The 23,544-nt window shown below is 45.1% G+C and overlaps 3 pseudogenes; 2 read left to right on the forward strand and 1 right to left on the reverse strand.

The window, feature by feature from the left end:
* Positions 1-1,885: 1,885 nt before the first annotated feature.
* LOC105739884 lies at positions 1,886-2,645 on the forward strand (annotated as a pseudogene).
* An 8,931-nt stretch (positions 2,646-11,576) lies between these two features.
* LOC100590977 lies at positions 11,577-13,497 on the reverse strand (annotated as a pseudogene).
* Positions 13,498-19,493: 5,996 nt separating this feature from the next.
* Positions 19,494-23,329, forward strand: LOC100591318 (annotated as a pseudogene).
* Positions 23,330-23,544: the final 215 nt, after the last annotated feature.

Genomic DNA, 23,544 nt, shown 5'->3' on the forward strand with positions numbered 1-23,544 from the left:
AATAAGTGGCAGTGCTGGGACTTAACTCTGGTCTCATCATTAATCCAGGGCTTCTGGAATTCCAGGAATATGGCACTGTCTGCCATAATTTTGTTAATTTACTGATTGTTTTAGAAATACATCTATAACCAGAAATTCGGGGACAGCTTAGTCAATTGGTTTTCCTTACAGGCAAAATAAAGTAAAATGTAGCAGTCTGCTCATTAGTGCTCTGGTGGGATGGTTTACCTGTGAATCTGAGAGAACCATGTCCTGCTTTCACAATTTACCAGTAAAAATGGCTACTCAGAATTTAAATATATGTAGGACATTAATGAAAACACCTACATTCCAACTCAGTCATTGCCATTCTGTAGAATCTTAGTGCTATTTCAAATGTCTAATTACAGCAATTAAAAGACTGGTTACTGTTGCTTTTATCAATTATTACTGATAACTTGAGCATCTGTTCTCAGTATAAATGACAAAGCCCTATCACGTGCCAAGCAAAATTCTACGATCCAGATGCAGGTAATACAACAGTGGGCAGATAGGACCTTTGCTCTCACTGCCCTGTCACTATCATGTAGTTCATAGTAGAAGCTTATCAATATTTTTATGGTTTTGTTATGGTATTTATTTTTAATTGTTAAAGATGTGTTACATGCTGTTTGATTGTTTAGATTTGCATTTCTGACTCATGCAAATCATCTGATCATGCCATACCCTTTTCACAATGGGCTATAGAAACCTAAAGGCTGTTCTTAAAACTTTGTTTTTTAATTTATTTTTGAGACAGACTCTCGCTCTGTCGCCCAGGCTGGAGTACAGTGGCACAATCTCAGCTTACTGCAACCTCCTCCCCAGGTTCAACTGATTCTCCTGCTTCAGCCTCCCGAGTAGCTGGGATTACAGGTGTTTGCCACCATGCCCAGCTACTTTTTGTGTTTTTAGTAGAGATGGGGTTTCACCATGTTGGCCAGGCTGGTCTCAAACTCCTGACCTCAAGTGATCTGCCTGCCTCGGCCTCCTAAAGTGCTAGGATTACAGGTGTGAGCCACCATGCCTGGCCTTTATTTTTATTTATTTTGAGACAGGGTCTCGCTCTTGTCATCCACACTGGAGTACAGTGGCTCAATCTTGGCTCTCTGCAACCTGTGCCTCCCAGGTTCAAGCGATTCTTATTCCTCAGCCTCCCAAGTAGCTGTGACTACAGGCATGCACCACCACACCCAGCTAATTTTTTATTTTTAGTAGAGATGGGATTTCACTATCTTGGCCACGCTGGTCTCAAACTCCTGTGTTCAGGTGATCTGCCTGCTTCGGCCTCCCCAAATGCTGAGATTACACCGTGAGCCACCACGTGAGGCAGGTGGATCACCTGAGGTCAGGAGTTTGAGACCAGCCTGGCCAACATGGCAAAACCCCATCTCTACTAAAAATACAAAAATTATCTGGGTGTGGTGGCAGATGCCTGTAATCCCAGCTACTGGGAAGGCCTGAGGCAGGACAATTGCTTGAACCCGGGAGGCAGAGGTTGCAGTGAGCCAAGATTGTGCCACTGCACTTCACCGTGGGTGACAGACTCCAGCTCAAACACCTCCAGTGCTCTATCTCAAATACCATGGCTACCCTTCCTGGTTTACTTCATCTCTCACACAAGTAATATATACTCATTAAAGAAAAAGACAAAAGTCATCGCCAATCCCACCACTGAAGAGTTACTATCCTACCAACATTTTCCTAAGCATATGCACAACTTTAAGACAAGCACGAAAGAATAGTACTGTGCTGGGCGCGGTGGCTCACGCCTGTAGTCCCAGCAGTTTGGGAGGCCGAGGCGGGTGGATCACTTGAGGCCAGGATTTCGAGACTAGCCTGGCCAACATGTTGAAACCCCGTCTCTACTAAAAATACGAGAATTAGCGACTCCCAGCCACCGCCCGGGCCCGCGCGCTCCTCCGCCCCGCTCTGCTCGGCTCCGCTCGACCCCACACCGCTGGTCGACACGATCCGCTGCGGCCTGGCCTGCGAGCGCTGCCGCTGGATCCTGACCCTGCTCCTACTCAGCGCCATCGCCTTCGACATCATCGCCGTGGCCGGCCGCGGCTGGCTGCAGTCGAGCGACCACGTCCAGACGTCCTCGCTGTGGTGGAGATGTTGTCACGAGGGCGGCGGCGGCAGCGCGTCCTAAGAGGACGGCTGCCAGAGCCTCAGGGAGTACGCGTGGGGTAGAGCAGCGGCTGCCATGCTCTTCCGGGGCTTCAGCATCCTGGTGATCTGTTTCATCCTCTCCTTGTTCTTCGTCCTGTGTATACCCCAGATACTTGTCTTCCTAAGAGTGATTGGAAGTCTCCTTGCCTTGGCTGCTGTGTTCCAGATCATCTCCCTGGTAATTTACCCCGTGAAGTACACTCAACCTTCAACCTTCATGCCAACCCCCGCTGTCACTTACATCTATAACTGGGCCTACGGCTTTGGGTGGGCAGCCACGATTATCTTCATTGGCTATGCTTCCTTCTGCTGCTGCCTCCCCAGCTAGAAAGATGACCTCCTGGGCAATACCAAGCCCAGGTACTTCTACACATCCGCCTAACTTGGGAATGAGTGTGGGAGAAAATCGCCACTGCCAACCAAAAAATAAATAAATAAAGTGGAAAAAAACATTCTACCGGATTGCAAAATTTATTATACAGCTTCTGTAATCAAGACTGTGTGGTGCTGGCAGAGGGACAGACCCAAATATTAATAGAATAGAACAGAAAATCCAGAAATAGATCCACATAAATAGGACCAAGTGATTTTTGACAAAGGTGCAAAAGCAATTCAATGGAGGAAAGCTAGCCTTTTCAGCAAGTGGAAACAACTGGACACCGAAAGGCCAAAAAATAATCCTTGACCTAAATCTCACATCTTATAGAAAAATAACTCGAATGGGATGATAAACTTGAATGTAAAACTATAAATATTTTAGAGAAGTACAAAAAACCAAACACCACATGTTCTCACTCATAGGGGGGAATTGAACAATGAGAACACATGGACACAGGAAGGGGAACATCACACTCCGGGGACTGTTGTGGGGTGGGGGGAGGGGGGAGGGACAGCATTAGGAGATATACCTAATGCTAAATGACGAGTTAATGGGTGCAGCACACCAACATGGCACATGGATACGTATGTAACAAACCTGCACATTGTGCACATGTACCCTAAAACTTAAAGTATAATAATAATAAAATAAAAAATAAAAATTAAAAAAAAAGAAGAAACTGTTTCTCTAGGCTACTTTGAACCTATTTTTTGGCAGTGTTCATATTCTCAAACTAGTCAAAAATGCTAAAATAATTTGGGAGAAAATATTTTTAAAGTAGTGTTATAGTTTCATGTTCATCTTTTATTATGTTTTGTGAAGTTGTGTCTTTTCACTAATTACCTATACTATACCAATATTTCCTTGTATCTACCCATAACATTTATGCTACATTTGTAAGAGAATATGAACATGAAACTTAACACTTTGTAAGGTAAAAATGAGATGGTTTCCAAGATTTAATAATCGGATCAAGTTCTTGTTATTTCCAAATAGAATGGACTGGGTCTGTTAAGGGCTAAGTAGAAGAGGAAGGTAATGGTAAAAATTGTCAGTGACTGGCCCGGTGTGGTGGCTCACGCTTGTAATCTCAGCACTTTTGGGAGGAGGAGGCAGGCCAATCACCTGAGGTCACGAGTTCAAGACCAGCCTGGCAAACATGGTGAAACCCCATCTCTACTGAAAATACAAAAATTAGCCAGGCATGGTGGCACATGCCTGTAGTCCCAGCTACTGGGGAGGCTGAGGCAGGAGAATCGCTTGAACCAGAGAGGTGGAGGTTCCAGTGAACCGAGATTGTGCCATTGCACTCCAGCCTGGGCAACAGAGCAAGACTCTGTCTCAAAACAAACAAAAATTGTCAATGACCAAACATTCTAAAAGAAATACCAAAATAAAGCTTTTTTTCAAGCCTTCAAACTATTTAAGGAAGCAAAACAGTTTCCTAAATGCTTATTGTTTGTGAGAATTTCTCATTAATATCCTGAATAATTTTTTTTTTTTTTTTTTTTTTTTTTTTTTTTTTTTTTTTTTTGAGACTGAGTCTCACTTTGTCTCCCAGGCTGGAGTGTGGTGGCGTGATCTCGGCTCACTGCAAGCTCTGCCTCTCGGGTTCATGCTATCCTCCCGCCTCAGCCTCCCGAGTAGCTGGGACTACAGGCGTCTGCCACCACGCCCGGCTAATTTTTTGTATTTTTAGTAGAGACAGGGTTTTACTGTGTTAGCCAGGATGGTCTCGATCTCCTGACATCACGATCCGCCCACCTCAGCCTCCCAAAGTGCTGGGATTACAGGCGTGAGCCACCGTGCCCAGCCTTGAATAATTCATTTTTGCTAAGCTTCATGTTGACTCTATATATCATCTAAGAAAGTATTGTTTTGTGGTCCAAACCTGTTGCCGTGGTTAGTAAGGCTTTCTTAGGTGTGAAATATTTAGATGAAATTTTATCTTTTAAAGTTCTGTATAGGGTTAGGGTGTTGGAAAATGCTGTATTAATAAATCTGTAGTGTTTTGTGTTTATAGGTTCAGAACCAGAGTAACTGGACTGAAAGATGGACTGATAGATTAGATATATCAGTCTAATTTATCATGACTGATAGATGTGGTTAAGTTGTGTACTAAAGGATTAGGAGAGCCATTCCTGTCACAAAAGTGCCACTAAAACAGCCTAAGGAGAAAAATGGCTTGCTTTTCTAAACTTCAGGTTTATCTGGGCTCTAATCATATAGACAGGCTTCTGATAGATTGCAACTGTAAGTAGAAACCTACATATAGTTAAAATCCTGGTCTTTCTTGGTAAACAGATTTAAAATGTCTGATGTAAAACATGCCAAAGGAGAATTCAGGGATTTGAGTTTCCCTGAATAGCATGTATATGATGCATCAAATGGGTTATTACTATTTTTTACCATTTCTACTTACATAATGAAAAACAATCCATTTTAAATATCACATTATTATTTTGTAAGTTGTGGAAAAGGGCAATTGAAGTTTTCATTATGAAGTTTTCCCAATAAGCCAGGAATTCTAAACTTGAAAAAAAAAATAGAATTAGCCAGGTGTGGTTGCACAGGCCTGTAATCCCAGCCACCTGGGAGGCTGAGGCAGGCGAATCACCTGAACCGGAGAGGCAGAGGTTTCAGTGAGCCGAGACCACACCACTGCACTCCAGCCTGGGTGACAGAGACGCTGTCTCAAAAAATAAAAATAATAATGAAAATAATATTGGGATTATACTGTACACTCAGGTATACATTCTTTCTTACATGTATTATGAATATATTTTGACAATAAATATCTTTACATCACTTAAAGTAACCACCTCATATTTTGTTTTATGGAATACAATACTATTTTGTTGTATGAAGTCAAATATTAGATTGAACCATATATCTGACCATTTTTTACCTATAAAAATAGCAGTTGCCTGTAGTCCCAGCTACTTAGGAGGCTAAGGCAGGAGGATCCCTTGAGCACAGGAGTTCAAGGCTGCAGTGAGCTATATAATTATTCTTTTGTTGTGGGACATTTAGGTCATTTCTAAATTTTCACCAGTGTTGTGATAAACCTCTTTTAGCGAATCTTTTTTGTCTTGTTTATTGACATATAATTTTATCATTTCCTTAGAATTCCCAGAATTAGAATTGGTGGGTCAAAGAATAGATACTTTTTTTTTTTTTTTGAGACAGAGTCTTGCTCTGTCACCCAGGCTGGAGTGCAGTAGCATGATCGCAGCTCACTGCAACCTCTGCCTCCTGGGTTCAAGCGATTATCCTGTCTCAGCCTCCCAAGTAGCTGAGATTACAGGCATCTGCCACCACGCCCAGCTAATTTTTTTGTATTTTTAGTAGAGATGGGGCTTCACCATGTTGGCCAGCCTGGTCTTGGACTCCTCACCTCAAGTGATCTGCCCACCTTGGCCTCCCAAAGTGCTGGTATGACAGGCGTGAGCCACTGCACCCTGCCAGGAGGTGACATTTGAACAGAGCCTTGAAGATGCTGTATAGAAAGTCTGACAGGTGGCCAGGCGTAGTGGCTCATGCCTGTCATCCCAGCACTTTGGGAGGCCAAGGTAAGAGGATGGCTTGAAGCCAGAAGTTTGAGGCCAGCCTGGGCAGCATAGTGAGACCCCGTCTCTTAAAAAAAAAATTAGGCCAGGCACGGTGACTCACAACTGTAATCCCAGCACTTTGGGAGGCCGAGGCAGGCAGATCACGAGGTCAGGAGATGGAGACCATCCTGGCTAACACGGTGGAACCCTGTCTCTACTAAAAATACAAAAAATTAGCCAGGCATGGTAGCGGGCGCCTGTGGTCCCAGCTACTCAGGAGGCTGAGGCAGGGGAATGGCACGAACCCGGGAGGTGGAGCTTTCAGTGAGCAGAGATCGCGCCACTGCACTCCAGCCTGGGTGACAGCGAGACTCCATCTCAAAAAAAAAAAAAAAAAAAAATTAGCCCAGCGTGGTGGCCCTTGCCTGTGGTCCCAGCTGCTCGGGAGGCTGAGGTGGGAGGATCACTTGAGGCCAGGGGGTTGAGGCTGCAATGAGCCATGACTGTGCTACTACACTCCAACCGGAGTGACAGAGCAAGACCCTGCCTCAAAAGAAAAAAAAAAGTTCGATAGGGCATGTGGAACAAGAGACAGGACCTGAGGGAAGAGCATGAACGAAGGTATTGAAGAGTAGAGGGACACTGTGTATTGGGAACTGAGTGGTGTGGACTGCACAGTGGTGGGAGGAAGGGCAGAGGTGAGTTTCAAAAAATAGCTGGGACCAGACTGGGAAAAGCCTTGAATGCCTTCCCAAGGAGTTAGGAATTTATTCCATACCTGGTGCCCGTGAAGGAAGCAGATTGCTTCAAGGTTAAGCTCAGGCTTTGGAGACAGACTCTCCAGGTTTGGATTCAGGCACTGACACTAGCCATAGGGCTGAGTTCACCCAGCCTCAATTTCCTCATCTGTAAAATAGGAGTGATAATCACAGGATTGTTGTGGGGTTTCAGTGAGAGAATGCGTGTAAAATGCTTAGTACAATTACTGCCACTTATTTCTCAATAACTGCTGGCTTTGGTCATTAATAAAAGAGAGAAACAACATTATCAGATCTATATTTAGGAGTTCTGGCAGATAGGGACAGATTTGGGCCAAAATCTCAAGCCAGTATTTTTCAAGGGTACACTAAACCTTGGTACATATCTAATTATAATACATTTTTTAAAGGGTTAAATGAGTATAATTGAAACTGCAGAGCTCTTTTTTTTGTTTCTTTGAGACACAGTCTAACTCTGTTGCCCAGGCTGGAGTACAATGGCACGGTCTTGGCTCACTGCAACCTCCGCCTCCCAAGTTCAAGCAATTATTCTGCCTCAGCCTCCCAAGTAGCTAGGACTACAGGCATGTGCCACCACACCTGGCTAATTTTGTATTTTTAGTAGAGATGGGGTTTCACCATGTTGGCCAGGCTGGTTTTGAACTCCTGACCTCATGATCCACCCGCATTGGCCTCCCAAATTGCTGGGATTACAGGCATGAGCCACCATGCCCAGCCAGTTCTTTTTTTTAGGAAAGTCATTGTAGTACACATGGCTAGCCACACATGGGTTGACATGGCGGACGTGCTGGCACCCAGAGAAAGAGAGAGCCAAAGTTGTCCATCTTGCAGACCGACTGGAGGGAGCCAGGACACAGCTGGGCTTGCTCGTGCCCAGAGAGAAAGAGTTAAGCTGCTTAACCTGAAGGCAAGGGAAAGTCGGCTGCGCAGCTGTGTGTGGGGGCAGCTGGCTCAAGCAGCCAAGACAGGGCTAACAGTGTTAAGAGTAAGCTGCTAATAAGAGAGCTAGTGTAAGAAAGCTGTTAATGAGAGCTGCTGCTGAATAAAACTCTTTCACCTGCCTACAGTCCCCCGGAATATTCTTTCTGCTTACCCACCCACTCCCCTCAGACTTCAGCATGGGCAGGACCTGGACCCTGGGATCTGACACTCATCTCTACTAAAAATACAAAAATTAGCTGGTATGGTGGCACATGCCTTTAATTCCAGCTACGAGGGTGGCTGAGGCACAATGATCACCTGAACCCAGGAGTCAGAGGTTGTGGTGAGCTAAGACCGCGTCACTGCACTCCAGCCTGGGCAACAGAGCCTGACCCTGTGTCAAAACAAAAAAAAGTTAAAGACCATTTGTCCAGTATAAACTCTTTCAAAATATGTACTCAAGCATAGAAAAGTCTAGAAATGTCATCAATGGTAATTTCAGGAAAGAATTTTAAGGTGATGTTTTTTGGTTATCTGCATTTTTTTCTTTTTTTTTTTTTTGAGATAGGGTTTTGCTCTGTCACCCAGGCTGGAGTGCAGTGATGCGATCAGGGCTCACTGCAGCCTCGACCTCCCAGGCTTAAGCCATCCTCTGACCTCAGTCTCCTGAGTAGCTGGGACTACAGGCGCAAGCCACCATACCTGGCTAATTTTTGCATTCTTGTATTTTTTGCAAAGATGGGGTTTTGCCATGTTGCCCAAGGTGTTCTCAAGTGATCCGCCCACCTTGGCCTCCCAGAGTGCTGGGATTACATGTGTGCCAGGCCTACGTTTTCTTTTTCTTTTTTTTTTTTTTTTTTTTTTTTTGAGACAGAGTCTCGCTGTCGCCCAGGCTGGAGTGCAGTGGCGCGATCTCGGCTCACTGCAGGCTCCGCCCCCCGGGTTCACGCCATTCTTCTGCCTCGGCCCCCCGAGTAGCTGGGACTACAGGCGCTCGCCATCTCGCCCGGCTAATTTTTTGTATTTATAGTAGAGACGGGGTTTCACTGTGTTAGCCAGGATGGTCTCGATCTCCTGACCTTGTGATCCGCCCGCCTCGGCCTCCCAAAGTGCTGGGATTACAGGCGTGAGCCACCGCGCCCGGCTTACGTTTTCTTTTCTGTAATGACCATGACCATGGATTTCATGTACCAACATTTTTCTAACAATAATATTTACAAAGCATACTATGAAAAATGTTCAGAGAAAAAGAATACGCAACTGTAAAAATCATATATAACTAGTTTTCTTTTTGTTTGTTTGTTTCTTTTCAAGGCCAAAAAAGAAACAAAGTAGATTGTCCAGGAAGATAGTTACTTCCACTTTGTGTTTCTCTGATGAACTCATTAGGAACTCTAAATAAAGTTCCAGGAGGGCTGGGCATGGTGGCTCATGCCTGTAATCCCAGCACTTTGGGAGGCCGAGGTGGGCAGATCACGAGGTCAGGAGATTGACACCATCCTGGCTAACACGGTGAAACCCTGTCTCTACTAAAAATACAAAAAATGTGCCAGGCATGGTGGCAGGCACCTGTAATCCCAGCTACTCGGGAGGCTGAGGCAGGAGAATTGCTTGAACCCGGGAGGCAGAGGTTGCAGTGAGCCAAGACCATGCCACTGCATTCCAGCCTGGGTGACAGAGTGGGACTCTGCCTCAAAAAAAAAAAAAAAAAATTCAGGAGTAGAATCACGGGGTCAAAGTACGCTGGCTTTAACTTCTGGTTCAGAGAATTTTAACAACTTACATTGTCACCAGCAAGGTCTTTGACTATATGAGCAACTCTCACGTTAAAGCATTTCTCATTTGACATTAGCTGCCCGGCTTTCTGCTGATACGTTGACTCCAGGAGGCTCCTTGAGTTCTGAGTGTTCGGCTGGCCTCTGGTGGCCCCATTATTATTTTCTGCCAGGTAAAGGTCAGTCACCTGCACACAGATCTCATCACTCCTGATATGCTGCAGGTGGAATCAAAGGCAAGCTGTTACTGAACACAAAACATTTCTCCATTACACAGTCATCGTTCCTTTGACTCAACTCAAAAAAGGTTTTGTTTTTTTTTTTTTGGCTGGCAATTTTAGAAAATTCATCACACAAACCACTGTATCATTTTCTCAGAGAATAATCAAGCCAAGATTTTCAACCATATCTGTGGTCCATTGTAAAATTTTCATATCTATTTAAAATAAAAATCATAGAGAACTCAGGCTAATGTGCTGTTTAAAATTCTAAGGATCTTTAAATATTTTTCCATGGGTCATATTTTTATTGCATTTTAAAATCATTTACAATTTGCTTTCATCCATATCCTCTCTCATTTGATCCTCACAACTGCCCTAGGAAGCAGGTTGGAGAGAGAGTTGGGCCTCTTAGGAGAGAAATTTACACAATGCATAAGAAAGCTCACTGTGAGCCGGGGTGAGGAGGGGAGCCTTGGAGAATCATGAATGCAATATCTATGTCTATATTCCCAGACCAACAGCAAAGTCTGAAACTCATTAGGTATTTAAGAAATAGCTGCTGAGTTATTGCCTAGGTGTGCTCAGCTGAAGAAGCAGGGTTGGACTAACAGTCAAGCTTCCTAACTCCTACCCCAATACTTTTCCAAACACACCACTTATTTTTCCATAGCTGATAGAAAGTAAAGTGCTTAAGTTGTACATAATGTTAACTCACTTTCCCTACAGGCCAATCATGATTGACTATCAGTAGCTTTTGTGACAATCTTAGGAAACTAATGACTAGAAAGTTGAACCTTTCAGAGTTCCCATTCTCATGGCATATGATATTTCTATTTTGAAATAAAAATCCTTCCAAATGAAACTTTACCCATCAAAATCACAGAGAAGTGAAAAATAGATACAAGAAGAAAGCAAAACATTAACTTCAATATCGATTTGTCTATTTTGCTTTAAAATTATCATAACCACCAAGCCATTCTATTTTTAGGAAGATACATTCTTTTTGAAGTGTTAGGAACTATGATAACTATTTATTCTTAACTATAAGTCCTAAATGACCAGTATGTGTATTAGTAGATAACTGGACACAGAGCAAGGTCAGAAGGGTGACTGAGTGTGGCAGAAAGGGCAGTATCTCCAGCAACTGCAGATGGATAAATGACAGTGAGTCCAGATAATGGATTCTGATACAACCATTCAAATAATGCTTATGAGTACTTGATAACAGGGAAAAGCTTAAGGTACAGTATTTTAGAGAGGAAAAAGGCAAGTTGGAAAAAAATATATGGAAAGCATGACTTCAGTCATGCATAGAGATGCTTCTACTTTAAACATTTTTTTTTTTTTTTTTTTTTTGAGACAGGGTCTCACTCTGTCACCCAGGCTGGAGTGCAGTGGCGTGGTGATCTCGACTCACTGCAGCCTCAACTTCCTGGGCTCAAGCAAGCCTCTCACCTCAACCTCCTAAGTAGCTGGGACTACAGGCATGTGCCACCATGCCCAGCTAATTTTTTGTATTCTTAGTAGAGATGGGGTTTTGCCATGTTGCCCAGTCTGGTCTCAAATTCCTGAATTTAAGTAATCCGGTTGCCTCGGCCTCCTAAAGTGCTGGGATTACAGGCATGAGCCACCGCCTTTACTTTATACTTTCTTGTTGAAGTAGACTGTACTCCTGATTCCCCACCCACACCCTCTTTTTGGATATCTGGCCCCTCCTAGAGTCTCTGGAAAGGGCAGCACTACAAATCCAGGGACAACTAGGGAACTCCCACCCCCACTGCTAGGCGGATCAGATTCTCTATCCTGCCAATTGGAAATGACACAGAGAGTGTTCGATAGATTTTTTGCAGAGGAGCATCTGTATGGAAAAGTCCAGTAACACTGGAACCAGGGGTACTGCCAGGGCAAGCCAAAGCCTCAGAGGCTGGAGGAGCCTGGAGCACGTGCCGAATGTCCATCTGCAAAGCAAAGCACAAGCATGGAGCAGAAGTCCAGAGTGAAGGCATGCAGGAGAGAAAAATCACCTCCCAGCATAGTCCTTCCATGGTGTGGTCATATATTGAGTTCTGTACTTAGATGTCTATGAGATTGCCTATTGTATTCTTAATACAAATCCCTCTTAAGCCAGCCTAGAATAGGTTAAGATAAATGTAATGACTTGACTTGGCTGGAGTGCAGTGGCATGATCATGGCTCACGGCAGCCTCAACTTCCTGGGCTCAGGTGATCCTCCCACTTCAGCCTCCTGAGTAGCTGGGACTACAGGCATGAGCCACCACGCCTAGCTAATTTTTTGTATTTTTTCTCATAAAAATATTATGTTTTTCAGAAGAAATATTATATATAATACATTGAAAATCACTGATTGCTTTTTCTTCATCTTTTTTTTTCTGTGAATGTGTAGGTGTTTGAGTCTCTTGTATTTCTTCTTTTACACAGGATATGGGCTGTTTGAAAACTATTTTGTTATCTTCATCATCATCGTTCATTTCAGCCACTTCAGATTTTCGTCTCTCCAAAAATGTTGAGGTACAAACCGGTGTGGGGCCCTGGCTATCCACAGTCTTCTCAGGAGTGTCAAGAGTGCCTAAAACCTTTTGCTTCTTCTTACATAAAACCTGGCCTTTTGTTTTTTTTGTTTGTTTGTTTGTTTTCAGATAGACTTTCGATCTTGTTGCCCAGGCTGGAGTGCAATGGCGTGATCTCGGCTCACTGAAACTTCTGCCTCCCATGTTCAAGCGATTCTCCTGCCTCAGCCTCCCGAGTAGCTGGGATTACAGGTGCCCGTCACCATGCCCGGCTAATTTTTGTATTTTTTAGTAGAGACAGGGTTTCAGCATGTTGGCCAGGCTGGTCTCGAACTCCTGACCTCAGGTGATCCACCCACATCGGCCTCCCAAAGTGCTGGGATTGCAGGCGTGAGCCACCGCACCCGGCAAACCTGGCGTTTTGTAGATGTCCGATTATTCGTTTTTGAAATACTTTCTGTTTTCTGTGAAATCAAAGAAGGAAAATCATAATCAATTCCTTTTTAAGCTAATTTCTTCCTGAGTAATCTTTCTTTTTAAATCTCCCCTCCACCCGCAGCTTTTGTGTAAGTGCCGATTCTGATTATACCGTTTCACTGATGGATATGATGGCTGCTTAAACGGACTATCCCAGTCTTCAAAGAGTTCTTTCTGTACTTTTTCAGGTGGCATAAAATGACACTCCGAGAGTCTTTCACCAAACAGGTAGTTGTTCATTGTTTCAGCAACTATCTTGGCAACATCCTCAGACTCACACTCCACACATGCATAGCCTTTGCTATTTCCAGTCCTTTTCTTTCTGGATAGTCTGAAGCTTCTAACAGTGCCACACTGGGAGGAATATGAAAGGATCTGGGTTTCGTTCAGTAGGTTAGGTAGGTGGCACACATAGGCCACTCCAGGAGTAAGTTGTTCTTGTTTTTTTCGCCGGGTTATGCGCAGAACCTGTGCCACCTCCTTCTGAAACCCGCATCTTCTTGTGGGTTCAGCGACAGGATTGGCCCAGCCAGGCCGGAAAAGGCCGCCATGCCAAAAGCGGCCGACACCAACTCCACGCGGCGCTCCCGGAAACGCCCAATTTTTTGTATTTTTAATACAAACAGGGTTTCGCCATGTTGCCCAGGCTGGTCTAGAACTCCTGGACTCGAGCGATCTGCCTGCCCTGACTCCCAAATTGCTGTGATTATAGGCGTGAGCCACAGCACCCAGCCTTGACTTTGAAATATATGTTGTACATCCAGTCAGCAGTGAACTCTGGGGGGAACACTAAAGATGAGGAGAATGAGAGAAGAGATACCTCCAATTAAAGGAGTTAAGAAGAGATGCTTCAACTTATGTTTTAAAAAGTCACTGCAGGCTGGGCACAGTGACTTATGCCTGTAGTCACATCACTTTGGGAGGATGAAGTGGGTGAAGCGCTTGAGCCTAGAAGTTTGAGACCAGCCTGGGCAACATGGAAAAGCCCCATCTGTACAAAAAATATAATAAATTAGCAGGGCACAGTGGTGCCTGTGGTTGCAGCTCCTGGGGAGGCTGAGCTGGGAGGTTGAGGCTGCAGTGAGCTGAGATCCACCACTCCACTCCAGCCTGGGCAACAGAGTGAGACCATGTCCGAAAAAAAAAAAAAAAAGTCAGTAGGGTTTTCTGGATGAAACCTGTTTCCATAAAAAAAAAAAAAAAAGAAAGAAAAAGAAAAAAAAGGTGGAGACAGTATGTATTATTGTTTCAAAATCATAACCAGATGCTTAGAGTAAATAATTATATCTATTGTTTCAAAAACCAATCTAAGGATTATTAAAAGTTAGTTTTATTGGATTTTTTTTAAGCTGTGCTGATTCACTCAGGTCTGTCACTTCCAAGTCCATGTTTTACTACTTTGTAACCCTATTTGGAAGGAAAACTGCAATTAAGACTATGATCTATCCTGAGATGAAAAGTTTCACACATATACACCACACATACCCCCCACCACAGTATGATGACACATTGCCAACCTTAGGTAAAAGGGTACCACTGACAGCAAATGCGTTTTTTTCTTTATTTCATCTAATTTTTTTTCTTTATTTCTTCTAAAAGCAGCAAATGCATTTAACATTTTATTGAGATTCTCAACAGCTGCCATTTGGTTTATATAGCAAATTGTTTCTAAAGTAACTTTTTTCTATTTTTGATATTTTAATGAAAATTATGTTCTTCAGTTTTAAAGCCCTGTCCCTCTCCCAAAGAAAGATTAATAACTACCTACTAAGTAATGAGTATTCGAGAAAATAACAAAAGCAAAAACAGCTTTTAAACACTTGTGAAACAGGGGTAAGGGTCCAAAGTCAAGACCTTCTGGGCCCATTGGAGGTGCTAGGCTTGCCTGGTGACACCATCAGCACTTCCCCATCCACAACATCCTCAACAGCTGGGAGTCCTGCACGGACCCTGGTGTTGGGTGGGGGGGGCTTCCTGTTCCACAAGCTCCACTCTCTTTTTCCTCTCCACCATTGCTGTTGGGCCTCCCCTCCAACTCTGCCTAACAAAGGCAGCAGGATCTTTAATACTGTTCAGCTTTGTAAATGGAGACAGGATACTCAAGAAAGTTGAGAGATTCCCTGGTCCAGTCTAGGGGAGGAAAAAATATGCAATGTAGCATGGATGGTTTCACTTTCTTGTCCATTTAGCCACATGCTCATACTTATTAAATGGATGTATCAGATGCTTCAAAAGTCCTGACATGTAGTAGCACAAAATTTGCTTGTAAAAAATAAGTTGCAGGCCAGACACAGGGTGGCTCATGCCTGTAATCCCAACACTTTGGGAGGCCAAGACGGGTGGATCACATGAGGTCGGGAGTTCGAGACCAGCCTGGCCAAAGTGGAGAAACCCTGTCTCTACTTAAAAAATACAAAATTAGCCAGGCATGGTGGTGCATGCCTGTAATCCCAGCTACTCGGGAGGCTGAGGCAAGAGAATCACTTGAACCCGGGAGGCAGAGGTTGCGGTGAGCCGAGATCACGCCATTGCACTCCAGCCTGGGCAAAAAGAGCGAAACTCCATCTCAAAAAAAAAAAAAAAAAAAAGTTAAGTTGCAAAATGATGAAAATTCCTGCAGCAGTTCAGGCTCCTGATGACAAAGCTGGTTCTGATAAGTAGTTATGTTGACATATACAGCAGCTTCGCCTGTAAGTCCTGTGTTCTGAGGGTTTCATTTAGACCACAGGAAGTTGGAATCCAAGTTTAAAAGGCTCTCTGCTGACAAAATATGCTATATCCATCAATGGACTTCTACTCAGTAATGAAAGGAACAAACTACCAAAACATGTCATGTCATGGATCAACCTCAAAAACATTAGCTAAGTAAAAAAGCCAGACATGAGACCACATATTGTATAATTCTGTTGATTTGAAATGTCCAGAAAAGGCAAATTTATAGAGACAGAAATAGGCCGATTCACCTCAAGAGGCAGGGATTCAAGCTCTCTAGACTGCATGTGATACATACATGAGAAAAAATAAGGAAAATTAAAAAAACTTAAATATAAATAAATGAAAATAATACTTCTCTCTGATTGTAAAGAAAATCACGTTCTTAGAGGCCGGGCATGGTGGCTCATGCCTGTAATCCCAGCACTTTGGAAGGTCGAAGTGGGTGGATCATAGGTCAGGAGTTTGAGACCAGCCTATCCATTATGGTGAAACCCTGTCTCTACTAAAAATACAAAAATTAGCCGGGTGTGGTGGTGCATGCCTATAATCCTAGCAACTCAGGAGGCTGAGGCAGGAGAATTGCTTGAACCCAGGAGGCGGAGGTTGCAGTGAGCTGAGATCACGCCACTGCACCCCAGCCTGGGTGACAGAGCAAGACTCCATCTCAAAAAAAAAAAAGAAAGAAAATCACATTCTTTTGTAATAATTTGGAAGACAAAATATGAAGAAAAGTCTTTAATTTTGCCACTCAAAACATTCTGGTTTGTTGGTTTTTATACTTCTTTATGCATATAAACATTTTTAAAAGTAGTATCATAACATATAGTCTTTTGTCACTGTTTTGGGCAGTAAATTTCTATGGCAGTAAATATATCCTTAGCATCGCCATTTTTAATAGCTGGATGTATATTAAGTTAATCATTGCCACCCTAGAAGTAAATTTTCTTATATATACATTTTAATGGACTCGAGCAAGCATTTTTGGACTGAATTTATAGAGGTAGAATTTCTGGAGGAAAATAACATAAAACAATTTTAGTGTTTTTAACAGAAATTTTCAAATTATACTGCAGGAAAATTGGTTCAGTTTATACTCCCAGCAACAGAGACAGAGCTCCAGTTTCCCCCTTCCATTTGTCCTCTTTGCTAGTCTTTAAGCAGAAAATCTCATTGTTTTCATTACATTTCATTACATTTCTTTAGTTTCTAGTGCTTTTGAATCTTTTTTTACATGCTTTTATTGGCCATTTTTATTCTTGTGGGAAGTGCCTGTTTCTCCATTGTCTATTTTCTGGCCAACCTCCAAAGTCATATTTCACTTAATTTTTATCCTGCTGATTGAAAGCATTTTAACTTAGTGATTTTAATGTAAACAGGAGTAGGACAGACTGTAATTATCTAAGTCTTGCCCTGTCACCCAGGCTGGAGTGCAATGGCATGATCATAGCTACCGCAGCCTCGAACTCCTGGGCTCAAGTGATTTTCCTACATCAGCCTCCCAAGTAGCTAGGACTACAGGTGTGTGCCACCACGCCCAGCTAATTTTTAAAATTTTTTTGTAGAGATGTGAATTTGCTATGCTGCCCAGGCAAGTCTTGAACTCCTGACTTCAAGTAATCCTCCCACCTGGGCTTGCCAATGTGCTGGGATTATGGCATGAACTAGTGCTCCCAGCCAAGAGCTCACTTTTGTTTGCTAGTGCTGTTCTTGGTATCTTTTCATATTTGAGGCTTTGGTGCTAGTGCTGAAGTATTACACTCACCATCCGAGGTTTACAGGACTTTTGTTTTAATATTGAACAGATGGAACTGTTCAGTTCTGTATCTTTGCGGGTATACAAAATGTGCCTACCAGGAGTCTGCTTTATATTCATTGAAAGCCAGAAGTAATACAGTAAAATTTTGCCTGGGTTGAGGATTTGAAAGAATGGCATATTCTGGTTTAATTCTATTAACTTGTAAGTATGAAGGTGAAAAAAATTCAAAACTTAAATTTCTTGTTGAATGCAATTTGAAAATATAGCCAATGATTCCACTTTTCTTCTCTAGTAAGTTTGGACATTCTGATCTACTTGGTGTTTTATTATGGAACTCCTAGTGTGTCTGAGTCTTACATTGTGAAGTTACTTTTTTAAAACTTGAGATATAAGAGGATGTAAATTGTTTTGTATGAGATCAGGCTGGATGAGAACTGACACTTGTAAATATACGTTTTAGACTAAATCTCTGATTGCCACTTATTTTCTTATTGAACTCATAAAAATAAAACACATTGGATGGAGGGTGGGAGTAGGAAGGAGATTTATGTGTCTTAATTACATGTCATTGTTTCATATCAAGACAGAACATATAGTATCCCTGGCTTTGGACCTAGAGAAGGAAAGACATTTTTCTACCTGCCTTATGCCAGAGGTTCTTGAACACTTGGAGGGATTACTGCAGCATAGATTGCTGAGCCGTACGCCAGAGTTTCTGATGCACCAGGTCCAGGGTGGGGCCTGATAATTTGCACTTATAAAAAGTTCTCAGGTGCTGCTGGTGCTGCTAGTCCAGAGACTACATTACTGAGAACCACTCTTGCCTATTAACTGTAAATTGTAGAACTCTAGAAAAAAGCTTCGTTTGGTCTGGGATAAGAAGCACACAGGTTATGGAGAAAATCATGAAAGATTCAACCCTTGATCCCAGCCTAGTGTGGAATTCAGGTAACAAGCGATACACAGTGACATAACACAATTCTTGGTTTTCATGATTGCAAGTCATAGCTAAGCATCAAGTGAGAAATTAAGTTTCATTTGCAAGGCTTAGGCCAGGTGATTCTAGAAAAATGGGCCTTGTATTTGTTTTAAACCAGTAAAGAGCTTTAAGTGCTTATTAAATTGAAAGCTTTGTGTTCTTATTTTGTATTTTATTTTATTTTATTTCTTTTGAGATGGAGTCTTGCTCTGTTGCCCAGGCTGGAATGCAGTGGTGTGAGCTTGGCTCACTGCAACCTCTGTCTCCTGGGTTGAAGTGATTCTCCTGTCTCAGCCTTCCAAATAGCTGGGATTACAGGCACCCACCACCACGCCTGGCTAGCTTTTGTATTTTTAGTAGAGACGGGGTTTCTTCATGTTGGCCAGGCTGTTCTCGAACTCCTGACCTCAGGTGATCCACCTGCCTCGGCCTCCCAAAGTGCTGGGATTACAGGCATAAGCCACCACACCCAGCCCAAAAGCTTTGTGTTTTTCAAGATATTTGACATGTTTCTTGTTTTAAAAAAAATCTTAATAATGTAGGAGAATAAAAGAAACATTTTTCCAAAAAAAGAGAAATCATTGTGATTATTTTATCTTATTGGAACATTGGATACTATAGTCTGCTTCATTAATCATCAAGCATGCTATGATTTTCCATTTTTATAGGATCTGTATCTCAGTTAAGGTAATACTGGTAATTATTGTACTCCATTTGAAGATGAAAAATATAGGCCAAAATTACAGACCTTGCATAGAAGCTGGATAATGGAGACAGCTCTGGAGGAACACATAGATACACACACAGAGACACACATATATATAAAGAATACACACGTATATTTTTTAAAGTTTATTTTTTACAGTTTTAAAGGTTTTAAAGCAAAAGCCAGCCCCTCCCCTCTCCCAGAGTGGGCGGCCCCTCCCCTCTCTCTGAGTGGGCGGGGACAGCAGTTGCATGGGCAGCTTTCCTTATGATGCCACAGGTCCCTCTGGACACGCTGCTAGCTGGCCACGCCTCCTTTTCCTTTCATCTTTCTCATTGACCAATGGGCTTGGAGCATTAAGGCCACGCCCCCTATTCTACATTCTAGTGGGGCCCTGGTTATGCCTCTTCTGGCTCAGTTGCACAGCTGCCTGGAAGGGGACTGGAGGCATTCAGCAGTGCTCACTGGGATTTCGCTGATGTGGCCCCAACCCTGCCTCCCTCTGCACCCCTCGATGTCAGAAAAAACACAACAGGGCAAATTGGCCACAGCCAGGAAAAAGGTAAAACACACAAGGTCATGGCCCCCAATCCAGCCACAGATCCCCTCCGATGACAAGACCCTTGCTGGAGTCCATACCACCCCTGAGGCACACTGGACTGGGCCCCCCAACCCCAGCCCTCCTCCCTAGCCCTCCAGGCCTTTGTTTCCCCACCTGTAAAATGGGGCAGTATAGCCCTCACATGAAATGGTACTCCTAAGGCACCTGTGAGTCAGAGCCCTGCTCTGATGGCTGTGGGAGAACGGGGATGATTTTTCTAACCTGCCTCCACCCTTCCTGGTGCCATGGGAGGCAGACACCAAGTTCTGGGGTCTCCGGTTGCAGTGGGTGGCTGCTGATTGCTTCTCTCTGTCCAGAATGAGAACAAGAGTGCACCACAGTTGGAGCAGCAAGTAAAGGAGCTGCAGGAGAAGCTGGGCAAGCTGAAGGGGACAGTAACCTCTGACCCATCCAAGAAGGTCTGGGAGGCGGGCACCAGCCTCTGGGGAGGGGAGGTGCCAGGCCGGAGACAGCTGCAGCCTGGGGGCAGGTGACCCCAGCACCCTCCAGGGCAGTCCTATGACTGTTTCTTGCTTCCTGCCCTCTGACTTTTAGAGGTGGGTAGCCCTGGGCTCCTCCCAGGTCTGGACATCATCATCCCAGCTAGAGGCATGGAGCCCCCCAATCACAGAGGAAAAGACAGTGGTATAAGATGCTCCTTATACTGGGTGCAGTGGCTCACGCTTGTAATCCCAGCACTTTGGGAGGCTGAGGCAGGAGAATCACTTGAGGTCAGGAGTTTGAGACCAGCCTGGCCAAAATGGCGAAACCTCATCTCTACTAAAATTAAAAAAAAAAAAAAAAAAAAATTAGCCGGGCATGGTGGTGCATGCCTGTAATCCCAGCTACTCAGGAGGCTGAGACACGAGAATCACTTGAGCCCAGGAGATGGAGGTTGCAGTGAGCTGAGATCGCACCACTGCACTCCAGCCTGGGACACAGAGTGACACTGTCTCAAAACAAAACAAAACAATACCAAAAAACCAAAACAACTCCTTAGATTCAAACTGGATTCCGGCCTCGGTTCCACTGGTCATCATTCAACTACTTTGCATCTCTAAGTCTCTGTTTCTTTAACTTCAAAAGGAAGTGAGCATTTTCTTTGCAGAGGTGCTGAGGGTTAAATGAGATAATACATGGAAACATTAGGCATGTCGAACACTTAGCAGATGGTGTTGGCTCCCTCTGCTTTTCCGCCAGTCTGTGACCTACAGTTTAAGTGGTTGGAAGAAGGACGTGAGATTTGAGGCTGGGGAAGGAGGCATGGGGTTCTAGGCAAGGGAGGCAGTCTCTTAGGCCTGGAGCAAGGGGCCAGTGGTCTGGGCAGGCCACAGAGCCCCAAAGTGCCCTCGCTACCCTATTAATGGGCCAGGAATCTGGAAGCCAGCCACCACATGCCCTCATGCCCAGGGTCTTCCAGCAGGTGGAGCTGAAGAGCCAAGAGGCTCAGAGTCTGCAGCAGCAGCGAGGCCAGTACCTGGGTCACCTGAAGCTGTACATGGCCACTTAGCAGCAGCAGGTGGCAGCCTATCAGCAGCTGACCTCTGAGAAGGAGGTGCTGCACAGCAGTTACTGCTGCAGACCCGGCTCATGGACCAGCTGCAGCAGCAGGAAGCTCAGGGCAAAGCGGTGGCTAAGATGGCCAGCCAAAAGTTGCAGGAGACCCAGGGGAGGGAGTTGCTGAGGACAGGGCCCCAAGAGGGACAACCTGGTAACCTCTGTGCCTTCTCACCCTCTTTGCTGGTGCCTTAGGAGCACCTGGAAGCTACCAGCCAGCAGAACCAGCAAATACAGGCCCAGTTGAGCCTCATGGCTCTCCCTGGGGAAGGTACAGGAGACCACTCAGAGGAAGAGCAGAGAGACCTAGGTGGAAAGGGGGACTATTAGCAGCGTAGGATTGAGGAGTTGGAAGAGACATTTAAGACAGCTGGTCATTATGCCGACCAGGTGTCCGCACTAAGTTCAGCATCAATATGGTGACCTCCTGGGGGAGGGGGCCACCAGGTTGCCTAATGATGAGTGAACTGTCCCAGGTCAGAAAGGGAGCAGGTGAGAATTCCTGCACCAATTGGTAGTGGGACTGTGCCTGGGCAATATAGCAAGATCTTGGTTCTTAAAAGTAAAAATAAAGAACAGCTCATTCCCCTCTGGGGAGGGGCTGGTTCAGGGTTACACAGTGAGGGTGGGGGCAGAGGTGGGCCCACTGTTCCTCCCTTGTTGGGTTGTCTGAGGGGTCTGGCCATCCCTGACACGAGATGGAGGAGGACATCTGGACAGTGAGGAGGAGGCGGTGCCTCGGCTCATGTTGAACATCCCAGGGGACCTGGAGAGCCGGGAGGCCATGATGAGCCTGACTTTCCCTGCCCCCACTTTGCCACCTTCCTCTGTGGTTCCTCCCAGACCCCCCTTTGTTCTTGGTTTCCCGCCTTCTGATTTCTGTGGACTTTCACTCCTTCCGGGAGCCAGTGATCAGACACCATTTCACCTGTGACCAACAGGTGCACTCTCTGAGGCCCCAAGGGAAGGGGCTGCACTCCACCTCCCTGCCCCGGTTGTTCTGTGTATGCCCCTACAAGAATACTCACCTCTTGCCTTCAGGTGGCATTTTTCAACTCCGCTGGAGCCAGTGCCCAGGAGGAGCAAAGGGTGTGCTGCCAGCGCCTGGCTCCCCGTGGCCTCGTCCCAGAAGGAGCCAGAGGCAGCAGCCCCAACCCCAGAGACTGGGGGTCAGTCTGTGTGTGGGGAGACCCACCGGGCCCTGCAGGGGGCCATGGAGAAGCTGCAGGTGAGTAGGTCCTGGCATAGGCCAAGAAGGGTAGGGGTGGGGCAAGGCAGGTGGCTCCTGAGATGTGACCCCATTATTTTGGCTCCAGAGCAGCTTTATGGACCTCCTGAAGAGAAGGTGGACCTCAGGGAGCGGGTGGAGAAACTAAAGCTTCAATTCTTCCACCTCTCGGGAAAGACAGACACCATGAGTGAGCGGGAGGCCAGGGCATGGCAGGGGGAGCTGCAGGGCCGTCGAAGGGGCTCCAGCATCAGAGCCGTGTCCTCCCACAGGAAAGTACATCACCCCATATGGGAGCCGGGGGGCAGTGCCAAAGATGCGGCACTGGGAGAGGAGGACATCATCAGGCTGGCCCAGGACCAGGAGGAGATGAAGGTAGGGTGTGCAACATCTCTGTGGGGGTGGGGGTGGGGGGTGAACGTGGGCGCCGGCACCAACATGGCAGCTGAGCACTCCTCCCTCCAGGTGAACCTGCTGGAGCTGCAGGGGCAGGTGTTGCGGCTTGTGGGAGACCACAATGAGGGGCATGGCAAATTCCTGGCCACTGCCCAGAACCCTGCTGATGAGCCCGCTCTAGGAGCCCCAGCCCCACAAGAGCTTGGGTGTGCTGACAAGCAGGGTGGCAAGTAGAGCCCTCAGGCAGGGTGAGCTAGCACTGCGCTCAGATCCCCTCCTCCCTCTCTCCGAAGATCTTTGTGAGGTGAGCCTCAGTGACAGCGTGGAGCCTGCAGCAGGAGAGGCCAGGGAGGGTTCTCCCCACAACAACTCCACTGCACAGCAGATCGTGCAGCTGCTTCTTGTAACGCAGGACTCCCCAGGAGCACACAGGCTTGGGCAGCAATCTCTGCATGCCACTCTTTTCGGGCTGCCGAGAACAGGGAGATAAACACCACCATCATCTAAGAGCTGGTCAAGAAATTAAAAAAAAAAAAAAGTTAAGGTGTTAATCTCCTACACAATTCATTTACTTCATTTGAATGTTAGAGCCACTCATGTTTATTTGTGTTTCTAATTTATAGTTTCAATTTTATTTGTAAAAAGTTAAAGGAGAGTGGGTCTTTCCCTCATGTTCACTCTGGCATCCTTTAGCATGTTTCTTTTTCAATTTGATAATTATAGGACGTTAGCATGCATATTAAGTTTGCCCTTATGTGGTGGGTGTTCAAACACACAAGGACC

The sequence above is a fragment of the Nomascus leucogenys genome, chromosome 6 (assembly GCF_006542625.1).
Source record: "Nomascus leucogenys isolate Asia chromosome 6, Asia_NLE_v1, whole genome shotgun sequence".
Classification (NCBI taxonomy): domain Eukaryota; kingdom Metazoa; phylum Chordata; class Mammalia; order Primates; family Hylobatidae; genus Nomascus; species Nomascus leucogenys.